This window comes from Podarcis cretensis (assembly GCF_951804945.1).
Source record: "Podarcis cretensis genome assembly, chromosome: 13".
NCBI lineage: Eukaryota > Metazoa > Chordata > Lepidosauria > Squamata > Lacertidae > Podarcis > Podarcis cretensis.
The window spans coordinates 49728021-49741606 of NC_137182.1; the positions used below are offsets into that span (position 1 = coordinate 49728021).

At 45.2% G+C, this 13586-nt stretch overlaps 2 long non-coding RNA genes across 2 annotated transcripts in view; both read left to right on the plus strand.

The window, feature by feature from the left end:
* The window catches only part of LOC307201900, a 50681-nt gene that overhangs the window by 35791 nt on the left and 1304 nt on the right, over nucleotides 1–13586 (plus strand). The window lies entirely within an intron of this gene.
* Nucleotides 777–2548, plus strand: LOC307201904. Its single transcript, XR_013832782.1, has 2 exons — nucleotides 777–910; nucleotides 1852–2548. It is a non-coding gene; the product is annotated as an uncharacterized lncRNA (long non-coding RNA).

A 13586-nucleotide genomic window follows, 5' to 3' on the forward strand; every position in this document is an offset into this window, starting at 1 on the left:
CCTGCTTTGCGTACTGGCTAGTGTTCGGTTTTGGTGGTTAGAAGACCAGATTCAAAGCCCCCATCAACCATGATGCTCACTGTGTGGCCTTTCTATATGGCCCTCAGAAGAGAGAGAGAGAGAGAGAGAGAGAGAGAGAGAGAGAGAGAGAGAGGCTGAAGTTACTCTGAAGAACTAGGCACAAACATTACCTGGGGTGAACAGGCTGGGTTACCAAAACTCTAACACCAAGCCTCTATTTCAAAATTTAGATGATATTTATTGTTATGTAGGCCATAGATGATCTTGCAGATGTGCAGTTCATGCGTCATAGGTTTTGGGGTTTTGTAGTCCGTGTTAGACTGTAAGAATAAGAAGAAATATAAGAATAGTGCATCAGTACTACTGAGTAGAACCTATGAGTCTGTATAACTCTAAGTGAAGTGTGCATGCATGCTAATACCTGCCACTTGTATCTATATTACTATGGACAGGGAAGACTTGGCAAACAAACGGGAGCAGACAGAATCTAATGGGGAAAGTGGATTTTTAAATGGCAACCCATAGCCTGGCATTAGGTCAGGAATTACCTTACCAATGCACTATGATAGAATTCCCACCCTGTGGGTTTCATACATTTCTACCTGCAATTACAGTCAAATTTCAGAACAGGTAGCTTTGAGATTTCTGTAGCCTGTGTTGATTACAAAGGGTATAGACATTAGTGGTGGGTGAAGCTTGGGGATGTTTTATGGTGAATACAGGGATTGATGTCTCTGTCTCTCTCCTCACAGAGGTGACTGTGTCAACAATGGATGATTACAGTGATGAGAAGGAGGAGGAACTGGACCGCCTGTGGCGAACCATCTTCATTTTCTTTGTTCTCTTCCTCCTCAGTGTTTCTTATGGTGCCACCATTACACTATTCAAAGTGAGTAGAGGGGAAGGGATATTATATATCGACATTTGCATTTAAATGGTGGAGGAAGGGAGGCAACATAAACAAATCAGGGATAGAAAGACGAGAAAAGACAAAGGGATAATGCTGAGATGTTTGTACTGTTAGTTGTAAATTACTGGATGGTTCTGTAGAAGAATGAGCCTATACCGTTACATGTATACTGTGTCAAACAGTCCATTCAATATCCCACTAAAATCAGAACAACAAGTCAAAAATATTTGACTTGTTGGTGGGAAAGACAAGTTAAGGGTAATGGGATGGGGAAAGATGGCAAGGAATGGTTTTATGGTTCATTGCCCAAAGGCCATAGTTCTTCATGTGGAATTTGCTCCAGCAAGAGGTAGCGACGGCCATCAACTTGGAAGGCTTTAAAAGACAAATTCATGGGAAATGAGGTTATCAGTGGCTACTAACTGCAATGGATATGTTCTGCCTCTGTTGTTAAAGGCTTGCTCCAGCAAGACTCTTCTCATTGTTCTTTTGACATGTTGTTATGTGTAAATAAACACATAAATATACCGTATTTTTTGCTCTATAAGACTCACTTTTTCCCTCCTAAAAAGTAAGGGGAAATGTGTGTGCGTCTTATGGAGCGAAGGCAGGCTGCACAGCTATTCCAGAAGCCAGAACAGCAAGAGGGATCGCTGCTTTCACTGTGCAGCGATCCCTTTTGCTGTTCTGGCTTCTGAGATTCAGAATATTTTTTTTCTTGTTTTCCTCCTCCAAAAACTAGGTGCGTCTTGTGGTCTGGAGCGTCTTATAGAGCGAAAAATACGGTACCTTGCAAACCATGACTGGCAGGAGATAGGAAGGGGAAAGGAACTAAGAACAAGTAGATCTTGCATATTTTTCTTCTGTATTCATTCCTGGTGTATGTCTTCCTTTATCCCCACTCTCATTACTTCCCACAGGTAAAATGGCTCTTCTCCACTGTGATGTTCCTGAAGAAGCAGTCATTGGGCCCTGACTATAAGAACGTTAGCCAAAGAGTGGCCTAGAAACATTTTCCTGAGAACTCTTTCCCTGCACCTCATGGGGTGCAAAAAATTAGTCGCTGGCTGGATTTAGGGCTCCTTCTCCAGTGTGAACGCCCTAATCTCTCTTTCGGCCTCTTTTCCTCCTTGGCAGATGGAGATGAAGCCCTTCTACTGGTCCTTTAAACATGTCTTCCGCAGTGACTGTAAAGAAGATTGTGGTGTTTTCCAATGTAACTGAACTGTACAGCTTTGTATTTTACGTACTACTTGGTAAATGTTTTGCAGGAGGGATTTTTTGTACTATATAAGGTAAGATGTGCACAAAGGGAGAGGGAGAGAAGGAATGCTGGTATGTTTTTATGTTGATTTGTTGAAGGTGGAGTGTGACAGTTATAACGTGTGTGTGTGTGTGTGTGTGTGTGTGTGTGTGTGTGTCTTGGGATTTTGGAGAGGGATGATGAAGGGTGGCTGGTTTGGGAACTGAGGAGCAATGGGTAGAATGGGCAGGATAGGCTATTAATAGAAGTATAAACACATGATATAAAATATCCAGGCTCTGTTATGTGCAACATCGTATAAGTACCTGTCAACATCGAGCTTTTACTGCCCTAATAAAGTTTTGGTTTGTTCACACCACGTCTCATGTTTGGCTTAGCTATCAAGGCTGGGACAAAGGGATATTAGTATTGATAAGGTGGCAGCAGAATACTAGTTTCTGGGGGATTGTCTTAGGCATTGGAAGTCCAGAGCTCATAACCCTATAAGGCACATAGGAACCCAGCAGTTGGTGGGGGTGAGAAGTCCTTTACCAAGCAAAAGGGGAACAAAACTAAAGTACCCTCTTGCTCCTAAGTGGTGGGCTTGGGCTGGGGAGGGTACAGCAAGGAGGAACCAGCTCTCCCACCCAGCCTATGATTTATAAAGTTTGGAGGCAGATGCACAAGCCTTGAGAAAGGAGCTTCAGCATGTCAACTCTGACTGGGTTCAAAGGGTAAAGGTAAAGGTAAAGGAACCCCTTACCATTAGGTCCAGTCATGACCAACTCTGGGGTTGCAGTGCTCATCTCGCTTTATTGGCCGAGGGAGCCGGCGTACAGCTTCCGGGTCATGTGACCAGCATGCCTAAGCTGCTTCTGGCGAACCAGAGCAACACATGGAAACGCCGTTTACCTTCCCGCTGGAGTGGTACCTATTTATCTACTTGCACTTTGACTTGCTTTCAAACTGTTAGGTTGGCAGGAGCAGGGACCGAGCAACAGGAGCTCACCCCGTCGCAGGGATTCGAATCACCGACCTTCTGATCAGCAAGCCCAGGCTCTGTGGTTTAGACCACAGCGCCACCCGCGTCCCTATGGGTTCAAAGGGACTTACTGCTAAATAGCTATGTATAGGATGGCAGCCTGAGTACCCTCGGTCCTTACGTCCACTGCACCCTCCCTATTTTAGGGCTTCAGGCCTCCTCTCCACCCCATGTGCTGTTGCATTATTTGCCTGTTCATCAACATGCCCCCTTCGCTCACAGGCATCCAGTCTACCCTAGCTGTGGGAGACTCTGACAGCACCAAGGGGGCACAAAATAATACTAATACTAGTACTAAGAAGACCCACTAAAATGTAACGGTACCAAAAAGAATTATTGTGAAAATAAGAACTAGTTTTGGAGGGTGCCAAATATTGCCCTCTCTCAGGGCATCGTATTACCAAAGTCCACCTCTGATTCTGACCCATCCTATTGTAGCCAAATCCACTTAAGAAAAGTACACAAATGCCCTTAAACTACTTCCCTATTACTGAATACTTAAATATATCAGTTTTATGACCCACCCAGCACCACCATGTTCTTCGTCAGAATCATGACTGGCACTGACTGCTGTTTTCATATATTGCCTGTTTTGTGATTATAACTATATTTACTAGACAACAATAAGAACATACCAAAATGAAATAGTCTTCCTATAGTTTTTATTTTGGCAGGCGGAGGGTGTTTTTGTTCCTCCCTCACATACTTTCAAAGGAGCTTCGTCCTCTTTTGAAAATTCCATCTGTTGTCCTTAATTCCCATAAAATCAGTGCTGGGGGAACCTGCAGACTTGCAGGTGTCATTGGACTCCAGTTCCCAGCAGCCACAGACAGCATAACAAATGGTTGTGGATGGTGGGTTTTGTAGTCCAACAACCTCTGGAGGACCACAGTTTCCTCACTCTTTACTTACGGTACATCTTGGATTACCTGGACTCTTACATAGAGCCACTTCTCTCTGTTCCTTCAAAGGCTTTCTCAAAGCTCACCTTTTCCATAAAGCATTTTGGCCCTTCAGTCTCATCCCAGACTCAGAGCCTGATACAGTGATACCTCGGGTTACAGATGCTTCAGGTTACAGACTCCGCTAACCCAGAAATAGTACCTCGGGTTAAGAACTTTGCTTCAGGATGAGAACAGAAATCGTACTCCAGTGGCACGGCGGCAGCAGGAGGCCCCATTAGCTAAAATGGTACTTCAGGTTAAGAACAGTTTCAGGTTAAGAATGGCCCTCCAGAATGAATTAAGTTCTTAACCCAAGGTACCACTGTACTAGAAGAGCAAATGCTGCTTTTCAAAGAGCTAAAAGCTGTTTAAAATAGCTTTCATTGCTCTTGTTTTTTAAATTTATCTCCCTTTTACCACTGAGACAAAGGCTTGGCAGGTATTAAAAAACTCTTTTACCTGATGGGTCTAAATAATATGTGCTATTGTAATAGGCAATGATGCCTCTGTTGCATCATTTTAAGAAAATGGAGCTGTCATTGAGCACGCTGAGACATTAACTGAGAATGAAGGCAATCTTTCTTACACCAGTCTTTCTGTGCTGGTAGGTCTGAGGAAATGAAGAGCAGAAACTTTGACAGGAATGGCAAAAGCTCGCCAAAAGTCCCCAGTTCAGTTTCTGGTATCCTGAAATAGGGCTGAGAGACCCCTATCTAAAATCTCAGAAAGCCACTGCCAGTCAGTGTGGGCGGTACTGGGCTAAATGGACCAGTGGTCTGACCTGTGAAAAGGCATTTCATGTGTTGTTTGGCTGTTATATGTTTAATTTTTTAAAATTTAAGTATTTATTGAACTTTCCCCACAAATGCACAAACAAGAATGTAGTACAAAGTCAGCATAGTGACACCAACATGAGAAAAATGGGGTCAACAATGATGGCTAGAGGCAAAAATAAAAATTGTTAGCTGTTTGGCATGCTGCTCTGTGGAGGGGTAGGGGTAGGTAGGGTGCAGTCAGCTTTTATGAGTTGCCAGCTGACCAGACACAGCCCGCAGCTAATGCCGAGCCAGTCAACTAGGCCACTGCCCATTTGAAGCCAGCATTTTGACAGGGAATCCCCACTCCTAGGTTCTGCCAGCCAGAGAATTCCCCTAACAGTCGACAAGACTGGAAGACACAAGATCTACCCACTATGGAAGTATGGCAGATGAAGATGATTGACTATATGGGACTGGCAGAAATGACTGGCAGAATCCGTGACCAGGGAAAAGAGTTGGCGGAAGAAGATTGGAAGAAGTTTAAAGACTATTTGCAGAAATATTGTAAAATTAATGAATGTTAGAATGATGTTGGAAAGAAATTAATGGTTTCCAGCTGTAATGCTAAGAGATATGGAAAATAGGGATTTGAAATAAGTAAAAGAATTAATGGTGAGGATTTGCTGAACAAATAATTTGTATTGGAATATAAGAAAGGGAGGTGTGAGGAGGTCGGGAAAATAAGTTAAAAGAAAATAAGTGAATGGAAAAAATTGTTTTTATTTCTGTATTTTTATATTTTTGTATTTTTGCATTTTTGTTGTTTCTTTTCTTTTTGTATTATCTTTGAAAGTCTTAATAAATATCTTATAAAAAAAAAAGACAATACACATGGGCCTTAGCTTCTGGGGGTGGTGGACTGAGGTGAGATCTGCAACTGCTGCCCACCTGAGAATGGTGAGAGGCCATTAGCACTCTGAAATTGCAGGTTTGGATGAAATCACTGAGTCAAACCAAAAGAAAAAAATGGGATGTCAGAGATCCCAATCTTAGTCATTAACGTATGTACTGCAATAAAGTGAAACCATGTCTTAGAAAACTTGGTTTTAAAAATATTTTTTTTTTTTAAAAAAAAAAGGAGTATTATTTATGTCAGGAAATGTGTACACATTTGTAAAAAAAACAAACCTCAAAGTGGTTTACAATAAATTAAAAATACCTCAGTATTCTAGATATCCGGGTCAGATTGTCTAAACAAAAATGTTTTTATCAGGCACCAAAAAGAGTACAGTTGTACCTTGTTTTTTGAATAGCCTAGTTCTCGAACGTTTTGGCTCTTGAATGTTGCAAACCCAGAAGTAACTGTTCCGGTTTGCGAACTATTATTGGAAGCCGAACATCCGACGGGGCTTTCGCGACTTCCAGTTGGCTGCAGGAGCTTCCTGCAGCCAATCAGAAGCTGCACTTTGGTTTTCGAATGTTTTGGAAGTCAAACAGGCTTCCGGAACGGATTCCATTCGACTTCCAAGTTACGACTGTACAGTGAAGACACCTGCCTGATGTCAATAGGCAGGGCGTTCCAATGTATCGGTGTCACCACAATGAAACATAGATGCATAATGAACAATATGTGGCACCTATAAACAGTGCCAGTTCTGCATGTTGAAGCAGTGGAGAGGATATATGTGGGGTAAGGTGATCTCAGAGGTAAACGGGTCCCAAGCTGTTAAGGGCTTTGCATACTAACAGCAACACCTTGAACTTGACCTGGTTGCAGATCAGAAACCAGTGCAAAACTCTGAGCACAGATGTTATATGTGGACAAGGTCTCACTCCTGTCAGCAATCGTGCTGCAGCATTCTGCACCAACTGCAGCTTCTGGATCAAGTGCACAGAGCAACACATTGCAACGCTCTGTTCTTGAAGTAACCAATGCATGAGCTACTGTCGGCAAGCTTCCCCAGTCGTAACTGAAATATCCATTTCAGTTAGTAAAAGGGCACTTCTGGCGAATGAGGCTAACTGAGCTTCCAGCAACAGAGCTGAAGCCAGAACCATAGCTGTCAACTTACAGATTTGAAAATAAGGGACCAGCAGCCTCGAAAATAAGGGATCAGCAGCCAAAATAAGAGATTTTCCAAGCACAGGTATGTTCAACTTCTGAGCCCCTCCAGACCAAAGGCAGAAAGCCCAGCCAGCAGCCAAACGAAGCCTCAAGCGGTGGTTCCCACAGCGCAGCAACCCGGCAAAGGGGATGCAGCAAGGAAAACCACCGTCACCTCTCCACTGGGAAGCGCTGAGCAAAGGCAAGTCCCCAGGCAACGCGGCTGATTTGATTGGCACAAGGCATGCAAGCTCCACCCCCCAGTCGTTCTTAGACACCTTATTGGGTGAGCAACTCAGCCAAGCAACTCAGCTGGAGCCTCCCTCCTCCCTGGCTGGCAGGGAGAGAGGGAGAGGAGCTGCTTCCTTTGAAACCCGGGAAATTTAAGGGACATCATCAATAAGGGACAGCAGTGGGACACGGCGTTGGGATAAGGGACTTTTCCGCCAAATAAGGGATGGTTGACAGCTATGGCCAGAACAGACCCCAAACTGGTGTGCTGCCTTGTACATTTTCCTATAAATTGAAAGGCAGGATGCAAGCAGACACCTGAACACAAAACGAGTCTTCTCCTTCAAGATTCAGATTCAGGGACAATCAAAGAAACATTTAAATATTTCAGAGTAGTGTGGCACACTATCAAAACCATTCTTTCTACTTGCAGAATATGGATAGGTATCTTTTCAAAATGAGAGCCAAGAGTGCCAAGTAATATTGAGGACAATCCTAGCTGTGATGCAGAATCTACAGTTCTCCACAACGTATTGTTGTGAATGTGGATTTTCAGCTCTGACAAGTAAGAAAGATCAGAAAAGGAGAAAGGGTTCTTTGTGTTGATGAGGAGAGTGTTTGTCTCAAATTAGACCTAATAAAAATGATATTACCTGGCAAAAGCAAGTTCACACCTCTCATTGTATACATACTTAAGGTACATACGTGAGAGGCTCCTTTATAATTGTATTTCGGAATGATTCGTGTTCTTAGGTAGCTTCATTGTTTTATACTTTCTGGATGTCCCATGTGTTCTATGTTATAAATCAAGCACTGCTATGAGTTGTGTTGTTGTTTTTTGTTTTCCGGTGTATTGATTATCAGTTGGGGGGGGGGATGTGTGGCATGAGCCAATTTTTATTCTGAAAGTGTGGCCCAGAGAAGAAGTTTGAGAAACCACTGCTCTAGAGCGAATTTGAGGAGGCATGGGGGTTGTTGGAGGGGCAAAGAAGAGAAAGTGCAGGTCCCATTGCACAAATGCACTTCCATTGCACAAGCAAGTAGACTGCACCAGATAGTGCCCACATTGGCCTCACAATTTAATCTATCCCACAGCTGCATGAAGTAGGAATCCAAAACCATTTGCAGGAATGAAATGTGATATGATAATGGTTAATAGCAATATATGAGGTGAAGGCCTAGTTTGGCACTCAAGCCTGAATGAGCCTCTTTGACAGTGCCATTGTTACACTTGGTAGTAAGCTTCACCAACAACAATGTCATCACGAAAGTTCACTGGGATTGACAGTGCAAGCTTTTATATGTCTACTCAGAAGTTATCCCCACTGAATTCAATGGGACTGTGAAGCCAGTGGTGATTGTGGTGAACAAAGTGAATAACCATAGACTGAAGCCCCTGCAAAGTCCATATAGGATTGCAGCCTCAGTTTATTTAACTCTGTAGTGCTTAATGTCTTTATATAATTTTGATTTTATACATCACCATGGACAAAACAAACAAGGGCTGTTAAGTTGAATTAACTAATTAATTAGGAGGGAAGTAGGTGAGTATAAGCACATGTTTTGAGTTTTGGAAGGCCAGATTCACCACAATTCTGTATTTCATCTAGCCCTGTTTTTCTCAGAAATGGAATTTTGTGGTTATGAGAAGGTCAGAAAAAAGGGGGAAGTTCTGGCTGCCCCCAATTATATCCCTTGAACTTAAAACTCATGATGTTTTTTCACACCTTCCGCCAACTCTCAGGACGTAACTAACGTGCAATGTTCTTTTTTAAGGCACTTCATAAGAGCATGGTTAGGGGAAAACTCCGAAGGCCTCATTGCAACAGAAAATAGCCCCAAACAGAAACAGACGGTGGGTTGTGCAGCAGAGGTCTGGTTACTTCAATCAACTCCAGCCTTGGGATCGGTAAGTAAAAGAGGGTTTGTTCTTAATGTTATGGCTCTTGAGAAGATAGGAACATAGATACCCCAAAGGAAAAGGGACTCGGTGGAATGTCCTATACATTCCGGGAAGGAAGTGAAGGATACAATGCCTGAGAAATGGAAAAGCATTTTTATCCTTTAGTCAAGGGACTTGTGATGATTCTTGGGCTTCCTAGTTGATGTAAGTCTCCCTTGCTACCATCTTCCAACTGAGCATCTTTATGTAAGGGAGGCTGGGGGAGTAGATGGGGCTTGGAGCTGCTGCATGTGAGGCTTGGAGAAGGCTGCAAGGTAGCCTTGCTGTATTCCACCAGCTTCCCTATAGTCCAGCATTCAGTTGACTCTTGGAGCTGAGAACTTCAAGGATAAAGAGCAACTGGTCAACCTTCCAGAAGCTCCACTTCAACTTCTGCTATCAGAGCCAAATGGGAAAAGCTGAAGAACATCTGCTCTGCAAGAGGAAGGTCCCAGGATCAATTCCTGGGGACCTTCTGGGCTGGGGGAGAAGCCCACCTGCAACCTTGGAGAGCCACTGCTGCCAGTTAGTGTAGGCAATATTGAGCTTCCTATGTTCTGATCCCAGGCCAGAACAACAGCTGAGAGGGAGGAACATAGGCACATGAACCTTCACCATGCATCATGTTCAGCTTGAAAGCTTCCCACCACTCAGCCAAGAGAGAGGCCTAAAGAAGGTAAGTGAGAAAAGCCCCAGGGCTCCTTGCTAACTCCTCCCAAGCTTGTTACACAGCTGTGTCCCAGAAGGGCTACCTGCCAAGCTGCTTCTTGCCTCCAAGCTATGGATTATGCTAGGAAGCTGGAGGAGGGCAAGAGACTCAGCAGTCTGGCTAAAGCCTGATGCTGAACTGGGAACTTCTGGGCTCCCAGAGGAGTGTTGGACTTCAAGAAAGTAGCTGGGGAACAAGAGGACAACCTAAAAGCTTGCTCAGATGTGATGGCCAGCTAGCAGTTCCTTGACTTTCTAGATGAAGGTTGGTCTTCAAGGAAACTGATAAGGTGGCAGTGGGGGGACTGACACAGCCAGATGCTGAGCTGTGAAATTTTTGACCTCACAGATCAGCAGCAGGATTCAAGCAGGGGAAGGCAGTACTTGAAAGCTTGCTCCAAACTTAAGGCTCCTTTGGTAGACAGCTGCTGCCAAAGCAGGAGAGTTAGTTCACTTCCCACCAGCTTCCCATAAGCCTATCTGAAAGCCTGCCCCATGCCTGATCCTCAGCTAGGAGATCCTTGGCCCCCAGCTGAATACTAAGCTAAAACAAGCTTGCTCAGCTGGACAAGCAGTGCACTCCGTGAACCCTGGAGGGGAATGTGAGCTCTTTCTCACCTAACGCTCAGCGGGGACATTGTTCCATACCTAGTTCAGAACCAGGATTCAAGGAAGCTAACCCTGGAGCAAGTAGCAAAGCTGAAGCCAGCCCACAGTGTGAGGATTCTGGGTCCTGGAGAGCAGCCAGGGAGGCTGCCTCTGCTGTGAGCCTAATGCTCGGCTGAGAGATTTCTGACCTCCTAGCTGCATGCTAAGACCCAGAAAAGCTGGTGGGGAGCAGCACAAATGCTGGTGTAGGCAGGCTGCCCAGATGCTTGCCCCAAGCCCAATGCTCAGCTGGGACATTCTTGACCACCTGAGTGCTAGCTGAGTCACAGAAGCTGATGGAGAACAGCCAAGGGGCTGCCCAGATGCTTCCCCAAGCCTGATGTACAGTTTGGAGATGTCTGAGCACCTAGCTTATTATTCACAAATGCTGGTGTGGGGCAGCCAGGAGGGAGGCTGCCTGAATGGTAGAAAACCCCAAACCTGATGCTGGGAGATACTATCAGACAATCAGCAGACTTCAAGGAAGATGGTAGGATACAACAGGGCTGCTTGCTCTAACCTAACACCCTCTGGGAGCTTCCTGACCACCAGAAGAACCTTAGGCATCCTCTGGCAAGGAAGGTGGCTGAAGGTCTACCCAGGCAGATACTTCACTGGGAGATTTCTGACACCTCCCTCCCACAATGAGCAGCCTGCCAAGGGGAAGAGGAGCTACTTGTGAGCTTGCTCCAAGTCTGATGCTCCAATTTGAGGCTCTTGGCCTCCCAGATCCACAGCACATTTCAGATAAGGTGTTATGAAGCAAAGAATTAACTTAAAGCCCATGTCAAGCCCCATGTTAATGACTCATAACCTTCCTGAGCCTCAAGGAAGCTCACAGGGAGCAGCCAGGGTAGGGGGGACAGGATGAGTGCTAGCAGCTTAGAATGACAGGTTCCTGAGCCCTAAGATGTAGCAAGCTTTAAGGAAGCTGCTAGGTAGCTAGAAATGCTGTAAAAGTCTGGTCCAAGCCCGATGCTTAATTGGGAGATTCCAGACTATCCAGATGATCAGCAGGCTTCATGGGGGCTGGGCGAAAAAAGAGAGATTATGCGGAAAGATCCGTCCCAGACCTGAAGTTCAGGCTGGAGATCCCCCAATTCCTACTGGAGCAGCAAGAAGCTGTATTGTATCAAGGAGGCTGTCTAAACCTGCTCCAAAGAAGATGCTCAGCTGGGAACCTGCTTGCCTCCCAGTTGAGCATCTGGCTGCAGGGAAGCCATCAGACTGCAAAGTTAAGGAAGCTGGAGTGGGGAGCCACGGGGCTACCTGAATGCCTGTCCAATGCCTGATACTGGAGCTATGTATGGTGCGCAGCTTTGGGGGTTCATATTAGAGGCCTGAAGCAGCAAGCACAGCAAAGGAACAGGAGGGTTAGGAAGCAAGCAGCTTTTAGGAGACGAAATTCTGCTCCCTGCTCAGAAAGTATTCTTTGGAGCAAAACGATCTCTAAGCTTTGCTGGGTTGCAAGGGCTGAAGCAGGCAGGAGCCCTGGCTTCTCTCTGCAGTGGGCAGCTATTGCTGAGTGGGTTGAGCTGGTTAGGACAGGAGGCTTGGCAAAACTGCTAGCATGGGAATGCATTGCAATTTTCAGGAAGAGTTTCAGGAGACCCACTGAAAGACAACTTTCTGGGTTCCGCACCCAGCCACAGGAAGGTAGTGTAATTGAGTGGTTCAGAGAAGGAGGAAAGTGGGATCTGGTGTACCTGAGAAATGCAGCTCTGGGGAACCGCATACTCCTGGGAGATGGGAAGGGAGCACAATGGCTTAAAACAAGCATGGAGTCTCAGCATTAGGAGTGGTGTCTAGTGGTTGCAAGCTGGAGTCAGCAAGAGCTAGGACCCCCAGGTTTCGTTCTTAGCTCTGGCTGAGGAAGGAAAAATATATGTGTAACAAACACCAGGATTTTTCAAATGAAGATTCCGGGGTTACTAAGTGGGAAGCAGATGCAGCCAAGTTTTGGGGGACTTGTTGCTAGCTTTGGAAGTGTGGCGGATTTTAGAGCAAATGGATTTCAGGAAGCTGGAATGGACTGGATAGGTTAGAGAGTTGGTAGCCCTAGCCACCATATTCTGTCTAGGGTTCTATATGGACCAGGAGGGACAGCCTCACCTTTGCCAGCTCGGTGCAGAAATTGTCAGGAATGTGGAAATAAGCATTCTGTATCAAGCTATTGCCGATGGCTTGGTAGAAAGCAAGAAAAAACAACTATTGACTATTCTGATTCTTCCCCATATTGGGGAAGGAGGTAGTGGTGGGAGTTGAGCTTTTATCAGATTAGGTTAGCAGAGTGCACTTGCAGGTAACACAGTGGGGCAGACTGGCTGCTTTTTTCTTGCAGAGCTTCCATGCTTTTAACAGTAGTCTAGCAGGCAGAAAATCAAGCAGTGAAGCTGTCCCCACCACTCCCTTTCCACTCCTGCACCTGCTGAACTTCTGCCTGTTGGGGATACATTAAAGGCTCAAGGGACTTGGCCGGGGAAAGGAACCACACCAGAAAGGCTGGGATATAGGGTTGCCACCTCATTTTTCCTCTATGTGCTCCTATGCCTTTAACAGCAGTCTGAGGTGCACTTATTTAGCAAGGGAAACTATTCCTGGCATTGGAAAAGAGCAAGAGGAAAAACCTTCCTTTGTTGAATGTGTGTGTGTGTGTGTGAGAGAGAGAGAGAGAGAGAGAGAGAGAGAGAGAGAGAGAGAGAGAGAGAGTGTCAAGCTGCGGTGATTAATATAAAATGCCCCAAATATGTGACAGCAACCATAGGAAGTAATACAAAATCACTTGCGGCTTTAGGTCTCCATCAGGGCAAAATTACTCTGAGTGCAACAGTCAGAGGCTGACTCAAAGTAAATCCCTAACCTTTAGACTTGTCAGTCTGTCCACACATACATGAGGTTAAGGGGGGAGGCTCTTGTCTTTTTTCAGGCAGACTTGGGGCCTCAGCCTCTTCTTCTTACAAAATTCAGCAGAGCATAGCAGTGGTCCAGCTCAAGTGGGGAGGTATCCAGAGATTCTCTAGATCTCTACTGGTCAT